We start from the raw sequence: 17,766 nt of genomic DNA, 5'->3' as shown, positions 1-17,766 counted from the left end.
TTCAGGCTCTTCATGTTTTTGAACACCGCTTCATCCTCCTCCTATTTTTTAAACCTTTTGAAGCTCTTCATATTTTTCACACTTTTTCAGGCTCTTCATGTTTGAACACCGCTTCATGCTCCTCCTATTTTTCAGACCGTTTCATGCTCCTCAGGTATTTCACACCTTTTCAAGCTCTTCATATTTTTCACAACTTTTCAGGCTCTTTACGTTTTTGAACAACACTTCATGCTCCTCCTACTTTTCAGACTGTTTCATGCTCATCTCATTTTTGACACCTTTTCAGGGTCTTCATATTTTTCAAACTTTTGAAGATCTTCATATTTTTCACACTTTTTCAGGCTCTTCATGTTTTGAACACTGCTTCATGCTCCTCCTATTTTTCAGACCGTTTCATTCTCCTCATGTTTTTGACACCTTTTGAAGCTCTTCATAATTTTCACACCTTTTCATGCTCTTCATGTTTTTGAACACCATTTCATGCTCCTCCTATTTTTCAGACCTTTTCATGCTCCTCATGTATTTCACACGTTTTGAAGCTCTTCATATTTTTCACACCTTTTCAGGCTCTTCATGTTTGTGAACACTGCTCATGCTCCTCCTATTTTTCAGACCGTTTCAAGCTCCTCATATTTTTGACACTTTTTGAAGCTCTTCATATTTTTCACACCTTTTTAGGCTCTCCATGTTTCTGAACACCACTTCATGCTCCTCCTATTTTTCAGACCGTATCATGCTTCTCATATTTTTCACACCTTTTGGAGCTCTTCATATTTTTCACATCTTTTCAGGCTCTTCATGTTTTTCAACACCACTTCATGCTCCTCCTATTTTTCAGAGAGATACTTGCTCCACATATATTTCACACCTTTTGAAGCTCTTCATATTTTTCACACTTTTTCAGGCTCTTCATTTTTTTCCACACCACTTCATGCTTCTCCTATTTTTCAGACCGTTTCATGCTCCTCATGTATTTCAAACCTTTGAAGCTTTTCAAATTTTTCACACATTTTCAGGCTCTTCATGTTTTTGAACACCATTTCATGCTCCTCCTATTTTTCAGACCGTTTCATGCTTTTCATATTTTTGACATCTTTTGAAGCTCTTCATATTTTTCACACCTTTTGAAGCTCCTCATATATTTCACACCTTTTGAAGCTCTTCATATTTTTCACACATTTTCAGGCTCTTCATGTTTTTGAACACCACTTCATGCTCCTCCTATTTTTCAGAGAGTTTCATGCTCCTCATGTATTTCACACCTTTTGAAGCTCTTCATATTTTTCACACCTTTTCAGGCTGTTCATGTTTTTCCACATCACTTCATGCTTCTCCTATTTTTCAGACCGTTTCATGCTCCTCATGTATATCACACCTTTGAAGCTTTTCATATTTTTCACACCTTTTCAGGCTCTTCATGTTTTTGAACACCATTTAATGCTCCTCCTATTTTTCAGACAGTTTCATGCTCTTCATATTTTTGACACCTTTTGAAGCTCTTCATATTTTTCACACCTTTTCAGGCTCTTCATATATTTCACACCTTTTCAGGCTCTTCATGTTTTTGAACACCATTTCATGCTCCCCCTATTTTTCAGACCGTTTCATGCTCTTCATATTTTTGACACCTTTTGAAGCTCTCCATATTTTTCACACCTTTTGAAGCTCTTCATATATTTCACACCTTTTCAGGCTCTTCATGTTTTTAAACACCGCTTCATGCTCCTCCTATTTTTCAGACCGTTTCAGGCTCTTCATATTTTTTTTACACCTTTTGACGCTCTTCATATTTTTCACATCTTTTCAGGATCTTCAGGTTTTTCAACACCACTTAATGCTCCTGCTATTTTTCAGACCGTTTAATGCTCCTCATGTAGTTCAAACCTTTTGAAGCTCTTCATATTTTTCACACCTTTTCAGGCTCTTCATGTTTTTGAACACCGCTTCATGCTCCTCCTATTTTTCACACGGTTTCATGCTCTTCATATTTTAGACAACTTTTGAAGCTCGTCATATTTTTCACACCTTTTCAGGCTCTTCATGTTTTTGAACATCGCTTCATGCTCCTTTATTTTTCAGACAATTTCTTGCTCCTCATATTTTTAAAACCTTTTGAAGCTCTTCAGATTTTTCACACCTTTTCAGGCACTTCATGTTTTTGAACACCGCTTCATGCTCCTCCTATATTTCAGACCGTTTCATGCTCCTCATATATTTGACACCTTTTGAAGCTCTTCATATTTTTCACAACTTTTCAGGCTCTTCATGTTTTTGAACACCGCTTCATGCTCCTCCTATTTTTCAGACCGTTTCATGCTCATCTCATTTTTGACACATTTTGAACTTCTTCATATTTTTCACACCTTTAAAGCTCTTCATATTTTTCACAACTTTTCAGTCTCTGCCTTTTTTTGAACACCGCTTCATGCTCCTCCTATTTTTCAGACCGTTTCATGCTCCTCATGTATTTCACACCTTTTGAAGCTCTTCATATTTTTCACACCTTTTCAGGCTGTTCATGTTTTTCCACATCACTTCATGCTTCTCCTATTTTTCAGACCGTTTCATGCTCCTCATGTATATCACACCTTTGAAGCTTTTCATATTTTTCACACCTTTTCAGGCTCTTCATGTTTTTGAACACCATTTAATGCTCCTCCTATTTTTCAGACAGTTTCATGCTCTTCATATTTTTGACACCTTTTGAAGCTCTTCATATTTTTCACACCTTTTCAGGCTCTTCATATATTTCACACCTTTTCAGGCTCTTCATGTTTTTGAACACCATTTCATGCTCCCCCTATTTTTCAGACCGTTTCATGCTCTTCATATTTTTGACACCTTTTGAAGCTCTCCATATTTTTCACACCTTTTGAAGCTCTTCATATATTTCACACCTTTTCAGGCTCTTCATGTTTTTAAACACCGCTTCATGCTCCTCCTATTTTTCAGACCGTTTCAGGCTCTTCATATTTTTTTTACACCTTTTGACGCTCTTCATATTTTTCACATCTTTTCAGGCTCTTCAGGTTTTTCAACACCACTTAATGCTCCTGCTATTTTTCAGACCGTTTAATGCTCCTCATGTAGTTCAAACCTTTTGAAGCTCTTCATATTTTTCACACCTTTTCAGGCTCTTCATGTTTTTGAACACCGCTTCATGCTCCTCCTCTTTTTCACACGGTTTCATGCTCTTCATATTTTAGACAACTTTTGAAGCTCGTCATATTTTTCACACCTTTTCAGGCTCTTCATGTTTTTGAACATCGCTTCATGCTCCTTTATTTTTCAGACAATTTCTTGCTCCTCATATTTTTAAAACCTTTTGAAGCTCTTCAGATTTTTCACACCTTTTCAGGCACTTCATGTTTTTGAACACCGCTTCATGCTCCTCCTATATTTCAGACCGTTTCATGCTCCTCATATATTTGACACCTTTTGAAGCTCTTCATATTTTTCACAACTTTTCAGGCTCTTCATGTTTTTGAACACCGCTTCATGCTCCTCCTATTTTTCAGACCGTTTCATGCTCATCTCATTTTTGACACATTTTGAACTTCTTCATATTTTTCACACCTTTAAAGCTCTTCATATTTTTCACAACTTTTCAGTCTCTGCATTTTTTTGAACACCGCTTCATGCTCCTCCTATTTTTCAGACCGTTTCATGCTCCTCATGTATTTCACACCTTTTGAAGCTCTTCAAATTTTTCACACCTTTTCAGGCTCTTCATGTTTTTGATTACCGTTTCATCCTCCTCCTATTTTTCAGATCGTTTCATGCTCCTCATATTTTTCACACCTTTTGAAGCTCTTCATATTTTTCCCACCTTTTGAGGCTCTTCATGTTTTTCAACACCAGTTCATGCTCCTCCTATTTTTCAGACCGTTTCAAGCTCCTCATAATTTTCACACCTTTTAAAGCTCTTCTTATTTTTCACACCTTTTCATGTTCTTCATGTTTTTGAACACCGCTTCATCTTTCTCCTATTTTTAAGACCGTTTCATGCTCCTCATATTTTTGACACCTTTTGAAGCTCTTCATATTTTTCACACCTTTTCAGGCTTTTCATGTTTTTCAACACCGCTACATGATCCTCCTATTTTTCAGACCGTTTCCTGCTCCTCATATTTTTGACACCTTTTGAAGCTCTTCATATATTTCACAACGTTTCAGGCTCTTCATGTTTTTCAACACCGCTTCATGCTCCTCCTATTTTTCAGACCGTTTCTTGATGCTCATATTTTTGACACCTTTTGAGGCTCTTCATATTTTTCACACCTTTTCAGGCTCTTCATGTTTTTGAACACTGTTTCAAGCTCCTCCTCTTTTTCACACCGTTTCATGCCCCTCATAATTTTGATCCCTTTTGAAGCTTTTCATATTTTTCACACCTTTTCAGGCTCTTCATGTTTTTGAACACAGTTTCATACTCCTCCTATTTTTCAGCCCAATTAATGCTCCTCATATTTTTCACACATTTGGAAGCACTTCATATTTTTTCACACCTTTTCAGGCTCTTCACTTTTATCAACACCGCTTCATGCTCCTCCTATTTTTCAGACCGTTTCATGCTCCTCATATTTTTCACACCTTTGGAAGCACTTCATATTTTTTCACACCTTTTCAGGCTCTTCATGTTTTTCAACACCGCTTAATGCTCCTCATATTTTTCAGACCGTTTCATGCTCCTCATATTTTTGACACCTTTTGAAGCTCTTCCTATATTTCACACCTTTTCAGGCTCTTCATGTTTTTGAACACCTTTTCATGCTCCTTCTACTTTTCAGACCGTTTCATGCTACTCATATTTTTCACACCTTTTGAAGCTCTTCATTTTTTTCACACCTTTTCAAGCTCTTCATATTTTTCAACACCGTTTCATATTCCTCCTATTTTTCAGACCGTTTCATGCTCCTCATATTTTTGACAGCTTCTGAAGCTCTTCATATATTTCACATCTTTTCAGGCTCTTCATGTTTTTCAACACCTCTTCATGCACCTCCTATATTTCAGACCGTTTCATGCTCCTCATAATTTTGACACCTTTGAAGCTCTTCATATTTTTCAAACCTTTTCAGGCTCTTCATGTTTTTCAACACCACTTCATGCACCTCCTATATTTCAGACCGTTTCATGCTCCTCATATTTTGTCACGTTTTGAAGCTCTTCATATTTTTCGCACATTTCAGTCTCTTCATGTTTTTGAATACTGCTTCATGCTCCTCCTATTTTTCAGAGCGATTCATGCTCCTCATATTTTTGACACGTTTTGAAGCTCTTCATATTTTTCACACCTTTTCAGGCTCTTCATGTTTTTGAACACTGCTTAATGCTCCTCCTATTTTTCAGATTGTTTCATGCTCCTCATATTTTTGACACGTTTTGAAGCTCTTCATATTTTTCACACCTTTTCAGGCTCTTCATGTTTTTGAACACCGTTTCATGCTCCTCTTATTTTTTTTTTATTGTTATTTTTTTTATTTCTTTTTTATTATTTTTATTTTTTTTTCCAGTGGGTTTTGTCATACTTTGATATGAATCAGCCATGGATTTACATGTATTCCCAGTCCCGATTCCCCCTCCCACCTCCCTCTCCACCCGATTCCTCTGGGTCTTCCCAGTGCACCAAGCCGGAGCACTTGTCTCGTGCATCCTACCTGGGCTGGTGATTTGTTTCACCATAGATAGCATACATGCTGTTCTTTTGAAATATCCCACCCTCACATTCTCCCACAAAGTTTAAAAGTCTGTTCTGTATTTCTGTGTCTCTTTTTCTGTTCTGCATATAGGGTTATCGTTGTCACCTTTCTAAATTCCATATACATGTGTCAGTATGCTGTAATGTTCTTTATCTTTCTGGCTTACTTCACTCTGTAAAATGGGCTCCAGCTTCATCCATCTCATTAGGACTGATTCAAATGAATTCTTTTTAATGGCTGAGTAATATTCCATGGTGTATATGTACCACAGCTTTCTTATCCATTCATCTGCTGACGGGCATCTAGGTTGCTTCCATGTCCTGGCTATTATAAACAGTGCTGCGATGAACATTGGGGTGCACGTGTCTCTTTCAGACGAACCTATGGACACCTTATCTTTGACAAAGGAGGCAAGGATATGCAATGGAAAAAAGACAACCTCTTTAACAAGTGGTGCTGGGAAAACTGGTCAACCATTTGTAAAAGAATGAAAATAGAACACTTTCTAACACCATACACAAAAATAAACTCAAAATGGATTAAAGATCTAAATGTAAGACCAGAAACTATAAAACTCCTAGAGGAGAAGATAGGCAAAACACTCTCCGACATAAATCAAAGCAAGATCCTCTATGACCCACCTCCCAGAATATTGGAAATAAAAGCAAAACTAAACAAATGGGACCTAATGAAACTTAAAAGCTTTTGCACTACAAAGGAAACTATAAGTAAGGTGAAAAGACAGCCCTCAGATTGGGAGAAAATAATAGCAAATGAAGAAACAGACAAAGGATTAATCTCAAAAATATACAAGCAAATCCTGCAGCTCAATTCCAGAAAAATAAATGACCCAATACAAAATGAGCCAAAGAACTAAACAGACATTTCTCCAAAGAAGACATACAGATGGATAACAAACACATGAAAAGATGCTCAACATCACTCATTATTAGAGAAATGCAAATCAAAACCACAATGAGGTACCATTACATGCCAGTCAGGATGGCTGCTATCCAAAAGTCTACAAGCAATAAATGCTGGAGAGGGAGTGGAGAAAAGGGAACCCTCTTATACTGTTGGTGGGAATGCACACTAGTACAGCCGCTATGGAAAACGGTGAAGAGATTTCTTAAAAAACTGGAAATAGAACTGCCATATGACCCAGCAATTCCACTTCTGGGCATACACAATGAGGAAACCAGATCCTCATATTTTTCAGACCGTTTCAAACTCCTCATATTTTTTACACCTTTTGAAGCTCTTCATATATTTCACACCTTTTCAGACTCTTCATGTTTTTCAACACCGCTTCATGCTCCTCCTATTTTTCAGACCGTTTCATGGTCCTCATATTTTTGACACCTTTTGAAGCTCTTCATATTTTTCACACCTTTTCAGGCTCTTCATGTTTTTGAACACCGTTTCATGCTCCTCATATTTTTGACACCTTTTGAAGCTCTTCATATATTTCAAACTTTTTCAGGCTCTTCAAGTTTTTAAACAACGCTTCATGCTCCTCCTAATTTTCAGACCTTTTCATGATCCTCATATTTTTGACACCTTTTGAAGCTCTTCATATTTTTCACACCTTTTCAGGCTCTTCATGTTTTTGAAAACCGTTTCCTGCTCCTCCGATTATTCAGATCGTTTCATGCTCCTCATATTTTTGACACCTTTTGAAGCTCTTCATATTTTTCACAGCTTAACAGGCTCTTCATGTTTTTGAACACCAATTCATGCTACTCCTATTTTTCAGACCGTTTCATGCTCCTCATATTTTTGACACCTTTTGAAGCTCTTCATATTTTTCACACTTTTTCAGGCTCTTCACGTTTTTAAACAACGCTTCATGCTCCTCATAATTTTCAGACCGGTTCATGATCCTCATATCTTTGACACCTTTTGAAGCTCTTCATATTTTTCACACCTTTTCAGGCTCTTCATGTTTTTCAACACCAATTCATTCTCCTCCTAATTTTCAGATCGTTTCATGCTCCACATATTTTTCACACCTTTTGAAGCTAATCATTTTTTTCACACCTCTTCATGCTTTTCATGTTTTTGAACACCGTTTCATGCTCCTCATATTTTTGACACCTTTTGAAGATCTTCATATTTTTCACAGCTTAACAGGCTCTTCATGTTTTTGAACACCAATTCATGCTACTCCTATATTTCAGACCGTTTCATGCTCCTCATATTTTTGACACCTTTTGAAGCTCTTCATATTTTTCACACTTTTTCAGTCTCTTAATGTTTTTCAATGCCACTTCACGCTCCTCCTATTTTTCAGATCGTTTCATGCTCCTCATAATTTTGACACCTTTTGAAGCTCTTCATATTTTTCACACCTTTTGAAGCTCTTCATATTTTTCACACCTTTTCAGGCTTTTCATGTTTTTCAACACCGCTACATGATCCTCCTATTTTTCAGACCGTTTCCTGCTCCTCATATTTTTGACACCTTTTGAAGCTCTTCATATATTTCACAACGTTTCAGGCTCTTCATGTTTTTCAACACCGCTTCATGCTCCTCCTATTTTTCAGACCGTTTCTTGATGCTCATATTTTTGACACCTTTTGAGGCTCTTCATATTTTTCACACCTTTTCAGGCTCTTCATGTTTTTGAACACTGTTTCAAGCTCCTCCTCTTTTTCACACCGTTTCATGCCCCTCATAATTTTGATCCCTTTTGAAGCTTTTCATATTTTTCACACCTTTTCAGGCTCTTCATGTTTTTGAACACAGTTTCATACTCCTCCTATTTTTCAGCCCAATTAATGCTCCTCATATTTTTCACACATTTGGAAGCACTTCATATTTTTTCACACCTTTTCAGGCTCTTCACTTTTATCAACACCGCTTCATGCTCCTCCTATTTTTCAGACCGTTTCATGCTCCTCATATTTTTCACACCTTTGGAAGCACTTCATATTTTTTCACACCTTTTCAGGCTCTTCATGTTTTTCAACACCGCTTAATGCTCCTCATATTTTTCAGACCGTTTCATGCTCCTCATATTTTTGACACCTTTTGAAGCTCTTCCTATATTTCACACCTTTTCAGGCTCTTCATGTTTTTGAACACCTTTTCATGCTCCTTCTACTTTTCAGACCGTTTCATGCTACTCATATTTTTCACACCTTTTGAAGCTCTTCATTTTTTTCACACCTTTTCAAGCTCTTCATATTTTTCAACACCGTTTCATATTCCTCCTATTTTTCAGACCGTTTCATGCTCCTCATATTTTTGACAGCTTCTGAAGCTCTTCATATATTTCACATCTTTTCAGGCTCTTCATGTTTTTCAACACCTCTTCATGCACCTCCTATATTTCAGACCGTTTCATGCTCCTCATAATTTTGACACCTTTGAAGCTCTTCATATTTTTCAAACCTTTTCAGGCTCTTCATGTTTTTCAACACCACTTCATGCACCTCCTATATTTCAGACCGTTTCATGCTCCTCATATTTTGTCACGTTTTGAAGCTCTTCATATTTTTCGCACATTTCAGTCTCTTCATGTTTTTGAATACTGCTTCATGCTCCTCCTATTTTTCAGAGCGATTCATGCTCCTCATATTTTTGACACGTTTTGAAGCTCTTCATATTTTTCACACCTTTTCAGGCTCTTCATGTTTTTGAACACTGCTTAATGCTCCTCCTATTTTTCAGATTGTTTCATGCTCCTCATATTTTTGACACGTTTTGAAGCTCTTCATATTTTTCACACCTTTTCAGGTTCTTCATGTGTTTGAACACGATTTCATGCTCCTCCTATTTTTCAGACCGTTTCATGCTCCTCATATTTTTGACATCTTTTGAAGCTCTTCATATTTCTCACACCTTTTCAGGCTCTTCATGTTTTTGAACACCGCTTCATGCTCCTCCTATTTTTCAGACCGTTTCATGCTCATCTCATTTTTGACACCTTTTGAAGCTCTTCATATTTTTCAAACCTTTTGAAGCTCTTCATATTTTTCACACCTTTTCAGACTCTGCATGTTTTTGAACACCGCTTCATGCTCCTCCTGTTTTTCAGATCGTTTCATGCTCCTCATGTATTTCACACCTTTTGAAGCTCTTCATATTTGTCACACCTTTTCAGGCTCTTCATGTTTTTCAACACCGCTTCATGCTCCTCCTATTTTTCAGACCGTTTCATGATCCTCATATTTTTCACACTTTTTGAAGCTCTTCATATTTTTCACACATTTTAAGGCTCTTCATGTTTTTCAACATCGCTTCATGCTCCTCCTATTTTTCAGACCGTTTCAAGCTTCTCATGTATTTCCCACCTTTTGAAGCTCGTCATATTTTGCACACGTTTTCAGGCTCTTCATGTTTTTTCACAACCACTTCATGCTCCTCCTATTTTTCAGACCGTATCATGCTCCTCATATTTTTCACACCTTTTCAGGCTCTTCATTATTTTCAACACAACTTCATGCTCCTCCCATTTTTCAGACCGTTTTTTACTCATCTCATTTTTGACACCTTTTGAAGCTGTTCATATTTTTCACACCTTTTGAAGCTCTTCATGTTTTTGAACACCGTTTCATGCTCCTCCTATTTTTCAGACCGTTTCATGCTCCTCATATATTTCACAACTTTTGAAGCTCTTCATATATTTCACACCTTTTCAGGAACTTCATGTTTTTCAACACCTCTTCATGATCCTCCTATTTTTAAGACCGTTTCATATTCCTCATATTTTTGACACCTTTTTAGGCTCTTCATGTTTTTTACACCTTTTCAGGCTCTTCATGTTTTTCAACACCGCTTCATGCTCCTCCTATTTTTCAGACCGTGTCATGCTCCTCCTATTTTTGACACATTTTGAAGCTCTTCATATTTTTCACACCTTTTGAAGCTCTTCATATTTTTCACACCTTTTGAAGCTCTTCATGTTTTTCAAACCTTTACAGGCTCTTCATGTATTTCAACACCGCTTCATGCTCCTCCAATTTTTCAGACAATTTCATGCTCGTCATATTTTTCAAACCTTTTAAAGCTCTTCATAATTTTCACACCTATTCATGCTCTTCATTTTTTACACACTGTTTCATGCTCCTCCTATTTTTCAGACCGTTTCATGCTCCTCATATTTTTCACACCTTTTGAAACTCTTCATATTTTTCACACTTTTTGAAGCTCTTCATATTTTTCACAGTTTTCAGGCTCTTCATGCTTCTGAACACCGCTTCATGCTCCACCTATTTTTCAGACCGTTTCATGCTCTTCATATTTTTCACACCTTTTCAGGCTCTTCATATTTTTGAACACCTCTTCATGCTACTCCTATTTTTGATACCTTTTGAAGCTCTTCATATTTTTCACACCTTTTCAGGCTCTTCATGTTTTTCAACACGGCTTCATGCTACTCCTATTTTTGATACCTTTTGAAGCTCCTCATATTCTTCAAACCATTTCATGCTCTTCTTTTTTTTCATCACCGCTTCATGCTCCTCTTATTTTTCAGACCGTTTCATGCTCCTCATATTTTGACACCTTTTAACCTGTTCATATTTTACACATTTTCAGGCTCTTCAAGTTTTTCAACACCGTTTTATGCTACTACTATTTTTGATACCTTTTGAAGCTCCTTATATTCTTCAAACCATTTCATGCTCTTCTATTTTTTCATCACCGCTTCATGCTCCTCCTATTTTTCAGACCGTTTCATGCTCCTCCTATTTTGAGACCGTTTCATGCTCCTCATATTTTTCACACCTTTAGAAGCTCTTCGTATTTTTCTCACCTTTTCAGGCTCTTCATGTTTTTCAACACCGCTTCATGATCCTCCTATTTTTCTGACAGTTTCATGCTCCTCATATTTTTCATCCTTTTTGAAGCTCTTCATATTTTTCACACCTTTAGAAGCTCTTCGTATTTTTCTCACCTTTTCAGGCTCTTCATGTTTTTGAACACCACTTCATGCTCCTCCGATTTTCAGACCGTTTCATGCTCCTCATACTTTTGACACCTTTAGAAGCTCTTCATATTTTTCACACCTTTTCAGGCTCTTCATGTTTTTCAACACCGCTTCATGCTCCTCTTCTTTTTCAGACCGTTTCAGGCTCCTCATATTTTTGACACCTTTTTAAGCTCTTCATGTTTTTCACACATTTTCAGGCTCTTCATGTATTTCAACACCGCTTCATGCTCCTCCTATTTTTCAGAACGTTTCATGCTCCTCATATTTTTGACACCTTTTGAAGCTCTTCATATTTTTCTCACCCTTTGAAGCTCTTCATATTTTTCATATTTGAAGCTCTTCATATTTTCACAACTTTTCAGGCTCTTCATGTTTTTGAACACCACTTCATGCTCCTTTTATTTTTCAGAGAGTTTCATGCTCCTCATGTATTTCACACCTTTTGAAGCTTTTCATATTTTTCACACTTTTTCAGGCTCTTCATGTTTTTCAACACCACTTCATTCTTCTCCTATTTTTCAGCCCGTTTCATGCTCCTCATGTCTTTCACACCTTTTGAAGCTCTTCACATTTTTCACACCTTTCCAGGCTCTTCATGTTTTTGATCACCATTTCATGCTCCTCCCATTTTTCAGACCGTTTCATGCTCCTCATATTTTTGACACATTTTGAAGCTCTTCATATTTTTCACACCTTTTCAGACTCTTCATGTTTTTGAACACCGCTTCATGCTCCTCCTATTATTCAGACAGTTTCATGCTTCTCATATTTTTGACACCTTTTGAAGCTCTTCATATTTTTCACACCCTTTCAGGCTCTTAATGTTTTTCAACACCACTTCATGCTCCTCCTATTTTTCATACGTTTTCATGCTCCTCATATTTTTGACACCTTTTGAAGCTCTTCATATTGTTCACACCTTTTCAGGCTCTTCATGTTTTTGAACACCGTTTCATGTTCCTCGTATTTTTCAGGCCATTTCATGCTCGTCATGTATTTCACACTTTTGAAGCTCTTCATATTTTTCACACCTTTTCAGGATCTTCATGTTTTTCAACACCACTTCATGCTTCTCCTATTTTTCAGCCCGTTTCATGCTCCTCATATTTTTGACACCTTTTGAAGCTTTTCATATTTTTCACACCTTTTCAGGCTCTTCATGTTTTTGAACACCACTTCATGCTCCTTCTATTTTTCAGAGAGTTTCATGCTCCTCATGTATTTCACACGTTTTGAAGCTCTTCATATGTTTCACACCTTTTGAAGTTCTTCATATTTTTCACACCTTTTCAAGCTCTTCATATTTTTCACACCTTTTCAGGCTCTTCATGTTTTTCAACACCGCTTTATGCTTCTCCTATTTTTCAGACCGTTACTTGCTCCTCATATTTTTGACACCTTTAGAAGTTCTTCATATTTTTCACACCTTTTCAGGCTCTTCATATTTTTCAACACCGCTTCATGCTCCTCCTATTTTTCAGACCGTTTCAAGGTCCTCATATTTTTGACACCTTTTGAAGCTTTTCATATTTTTCACACCTTTTCAGACTCTTCATTTTTTTCAACAGTACTTCTTGCTCCTCCAATTTTTCAGACCGTTTCATGCTCATCTAATTTTTGACACCTTTTGAAGCTATGCATATTTTTCACAACTTTTCAGGCTCTTCATGTTTTTCAACACCACTGCATGCTTCTCGTATTTTTAAGACCGTTTCATGCTCCTCATACTTTTGACACCTTTAGAAGCTCTTCATATTTTTCACACCTTTTCAGGCTCTTCATGTTTTTCAACACCGCTTCATGCTCCTCTTCTTTTTCAGACCGTTTCAGGCTCCTCATATATTTGACACCTTTTTAAGCTCTTCATGTTTTTCACACATTTTCAGGCTCTTCATGTATTTCAACACCGCTTCATGCTCCTCCTATTTTTCAGAACGTTTCATGCTCCTCATATTTTTGACACCTTTTGAAGCTCTTCATATTTTTCTCACCCTTTGAAGCTCTTCATATTTTTCTCACCCTTTGAAGCTCTTCATATTTTTCATATTTTTGAAGCTCTTCATATTTTCACAACTTTTCAGGCTCTTCATGTTTTTGAACACCACTTCATGCTCCTTCTATTTTTCAGAGAGTTTCATGCTCCTCATGTATTTCACACCTTTTGAAGCTTTTCATATTTTTCACTCTTTTTCAGGCTCTTCATGTTTTTCAACACCACTTCATTCTTCTCCTATTTTTCAGCCCGTTTCATGCTCCTCATGTCTTTCACACCTTTTGAAGCTCTTCACATTTTTCACACCTTTTCAGGCTCTTCATGTTTTTGATCACCATTTCATGCTCCTCCCATTTTTCAGACCGTTTCATGCTCCTCATATTTTTGACACCTTTTGAAGCTGTTCATATTTTTCACACCTTTTCAGACTCTTCATGTTTTTGAACACCGCTTCATGCTCCTCCTATTATTCAGACAGTTTCCTGCTTCTCATATTTTTGACACCTTTTGAAGCTCTTCATATTTTTCACACCCTTTCAGGCTCTTAATGTTTTTCAACACCACTTCATGCTCCTCCTATTTTTCATACGTTTTCATGCTCCTCATATTTTTGACACCTTTTGAAGCTCTTCATATTGTTCACACCTTTTCAGGCTCTTCATGTTTTTGAACACCGTTTCATGTTCCTCGTATTTTTCAGGCCATTTCATGCTCGTCATGTTTTTCACACTTTTGAAGCTCTTCATATTTTTCACACCTTTTCAGGATCTTCATGTTTTCCAACACCACTTCATGCTTCTCCTATTTTTCAGCCCGTTTCATGCTCCTCATATTTTTGACACCTTTTGAAGCTTTTCATATTTTTCACACCTTTTCAGGCTCTTCATGTTTTTGAACACCACTTCATGCTCCTTTTATTTTTCAGAGAGTTTCATGCTCCTCATGTATTTCACACGTTTTGAAGCTCTTCATATGTTTCACACCTTTTGAAGTTCTTCATATTTTTCACACCTTTTCAAGCTCTTCATATTTTTCTCACCTTTTCAGGCTCTTCATGTTTTTCAAAACCGCTTCATGCTCCTCCTATTTTTCAGACCGTTTCATGCTCCACACATTTTGAAACCTTTTGAAGCTCTTCATATTTTTCACACCTTTTCAGGCTCTCCATGTTTTTCATCACCGATTCATGCTCCTCTTATTTTTGAGGCCGTTTCATGCTCCTCATATTTTTGACACCTTTTGAAGCTCTTCATATTTTTCACACCTTTTAGGCTCTTCATGTTTTTGAACAGCGCTTCATGCTCCTCATATTTTTCAGACCGTTTCATGCTCCTCATATTTTTCACACCTTTTGAAGCTCTTCATATTTTTCATATTTTTGAAGCTCTTCATATTTTTCACACTTTTTCGGGCTCTTCATGTTTTTGAGCACACCTTCTTGCTCCTCCTATTTTTCAGACCGTTTCATGCTCCTCATATTTTTCACACCTTTTGAAGCTCTTCATATTTTTCATATTTTTGAAGCTCTTCATATTTTTCACACCTTTTCACGCTCTTCATGTTTTTGAACACCGCTTCATGCTCCGCCTATTTTTCAGACCGTTTCATGCTCCTCATATTTTTGACACCTTTTGAAGCTCTTCATATTTTTCACACCCTTTCAGGCTCTTAATGTTTTTCAACACAACTTCATGCTCCTCCTATTTTTCAGACGTTTTCATGCTCCTCATATTTTTGACACCTTTAGAAACTCTTCATATCTTTCACACCTTTTCAGGCTCTTCATGTTTTGCCACACCGCTTCATGCTCCTCCTATTTTTCAGCCCGTTTCATGCTCCTCATGTATTTCACACCTTTTGAAGCTCTTCATATATTTCACACATTTTCAGGCTCTTCATTTTTTTCAACACCGCCTCATGCTCCTCCTATTTTTCAGACCGTTTCATGCTCCTCATATTTTTGACACCTTTTGAAGCTCTTCATATTTTTCACACCTTTTCAGGCTCTTCATGTTTTTGAACACCGCTTCATGCTCCTCCAATTTTTCAGACCGTTTCATGTTTCTCATATTTTTGACACCTTTTGAAGCTCTTCATATTTTTCACACCTTTTGAAGCTCTTCATATTTTTCATATTTTTGAAGCTCTTCATATTTTTCACACCTTTTCAGGCTTTTCATGTATTTGAACACCGGTTCATGTTCCTCCTATTTTTCAGACCGTTTCATGCTCCTCCTATTTTTCACTCCTTTTGAAGCTCTTCATATTTTTCACACCTTTTCAGTCTCTACATGTTTTTGAACACCGCTTCATGCTCCTCCTATTTCTCAGACCATTTCATGCTCCTCATGTATTTCACACCTTTTGAAGCTCTTCGTATTTTGCACACATTTTCAGGCTTTTCATGTTTTTCACAACCACTTCATGCTCCTCATATTTTTCAGACCGTTTCATGCACATTTCATTTTTGACTCCTTTTGAAGCTCTTCATATTTTTCACACCATTTTCAGGCTCTTCATGTTTTTCAACACCGCTTTATGATCCTCCTATTTTTCAGACCGTTTCATATTCCTCATATTTTTGACATTTTTTGAGGCTCTTCATATTTTTCACACCTTTTCAGGCTCTTCATGTTTTTGAACACCGTTTCATGCTCCTCCTATTTTTCAGACCGTTTCATGCACATCTCATTTTTGACACCTTTTGAAGCTCTTGATATTTTTCACACCATTTTCAGGCTCTTCATGTTTTTCAACACCGCTTTATGATCCTCCTATTTTTCAGACCGTTTCATGCTCCTCATATATTTGACACCTTTTGAAGCTCTTCGTATTTTTCATAACTTTTCAGGCTCTTCATATTTTTCACACATTTTCAAGCTGTTCATGTTTTTGAACACGGCTTCATGCTCCTCCAATTTTTCAGACCATTTCATGTTCCTCATATTTTTGACACCTTTTGAAGCTCTTCATTCTTTTCACACCTTTTGAAGCTCTTCATATTTTTCACACTTTTTGAAGCTCTTCATATTTTTCACAGTTTTCAGGCTCTTCATGCTTCTGAACACCGCTTCATGCTCCACCTATTTTTCAGACCGTTTCATGCTCTTCATATTTTTCACACCTTTTCAGGCTCTTCATATTTTTGAACACCTCTTCATGCTACTCCTATTTTTGATACCTTTTGAAGCTCTTCATATTTTTCACACCTTTTCAGGCTCTTCATGTTTTTCAACACGGCTTCATGCTACTCCTATTTTTGATACCTTTTGAAGCTCCTCATATTCTTCAAACCATTTCATGCTCTTCTTTTTTTTCATCACCGCTTCATGCTCCTCTTATTTTTCAGACCGTTTCATGCTCCTCATATTTTGACACCTTTTAACCTGTTCATATTTTACACATTTTCAGGCTCTTCAAGTTTTTCAACACCGTTTCATGCTACTACTATTTTTGATACCTTTTGAAGCTCCTTATATTCTTCAAACCATTTCATGCTCTTCTATTTTTTCATCACCGCTTCATGCTCCTCCTATTTTTCAGACCGTTTCATGCTCCTCCTATTTTGAGACCGTTTCATGCTCCTCATATTTTTCACACCTTTAGAAGCTCTTCGTATTTTTCTCACCTTTTCAGGCTCTTCATGTTTTTCAACACCGCTTCATGATCCTCTTATTTTTCTGACAGTTTCATGCTCCTCATATTTTTCATCCTTTTTGAAGCTCTTCATATTTTTCACACCTTTAGAAGCTCTTCGTATTTTTCTCACCTTTTCAGGCTCTTCATGTTTTTGAACACCACTTCATGCTCCTCCGATTTTCAGACCGTTTCATGCTCCTCATACTTTTGACACCTTTAGAAGCTCTTCATATTTTTCACACCTTTTCAGGCTCTTCATGTTTTTCAACACCGCTTCATGCTCCTCTTCTTTTTCAGACCGTTTCAGGCTCCTCATATTTTTGACACCTTTTTAAGCTCTTCATGTTTTTCACACATTTTCAGGCTCTTCATGTATTTCAACACCGCTTCATGCTCCTCCTATTTTTCAGAACGTTTCATGCTCCTCATATTTTTGACACCTTTTGAAGCTCTTCATATTTTTCTCACCCTTTGAAGCTCTTCATATTTTTCA

The sequence above is a fragment of the Dama dama genome, chromosome 29, assembly GCF_033118175.1.
Source record: "Dama dama isolate Ldn47 chromosome 29, ASM3311817v1, whole genome shotgun sequence".
Classification (NCBI taxonomy): Eukaryota; Metazoa; Chordata; class Mammalia; order Artiodactyla; family Cervidae; genus Dama; species Dama dama.
Note: the sequence above shows the minus strand (reverse complement) of the source record.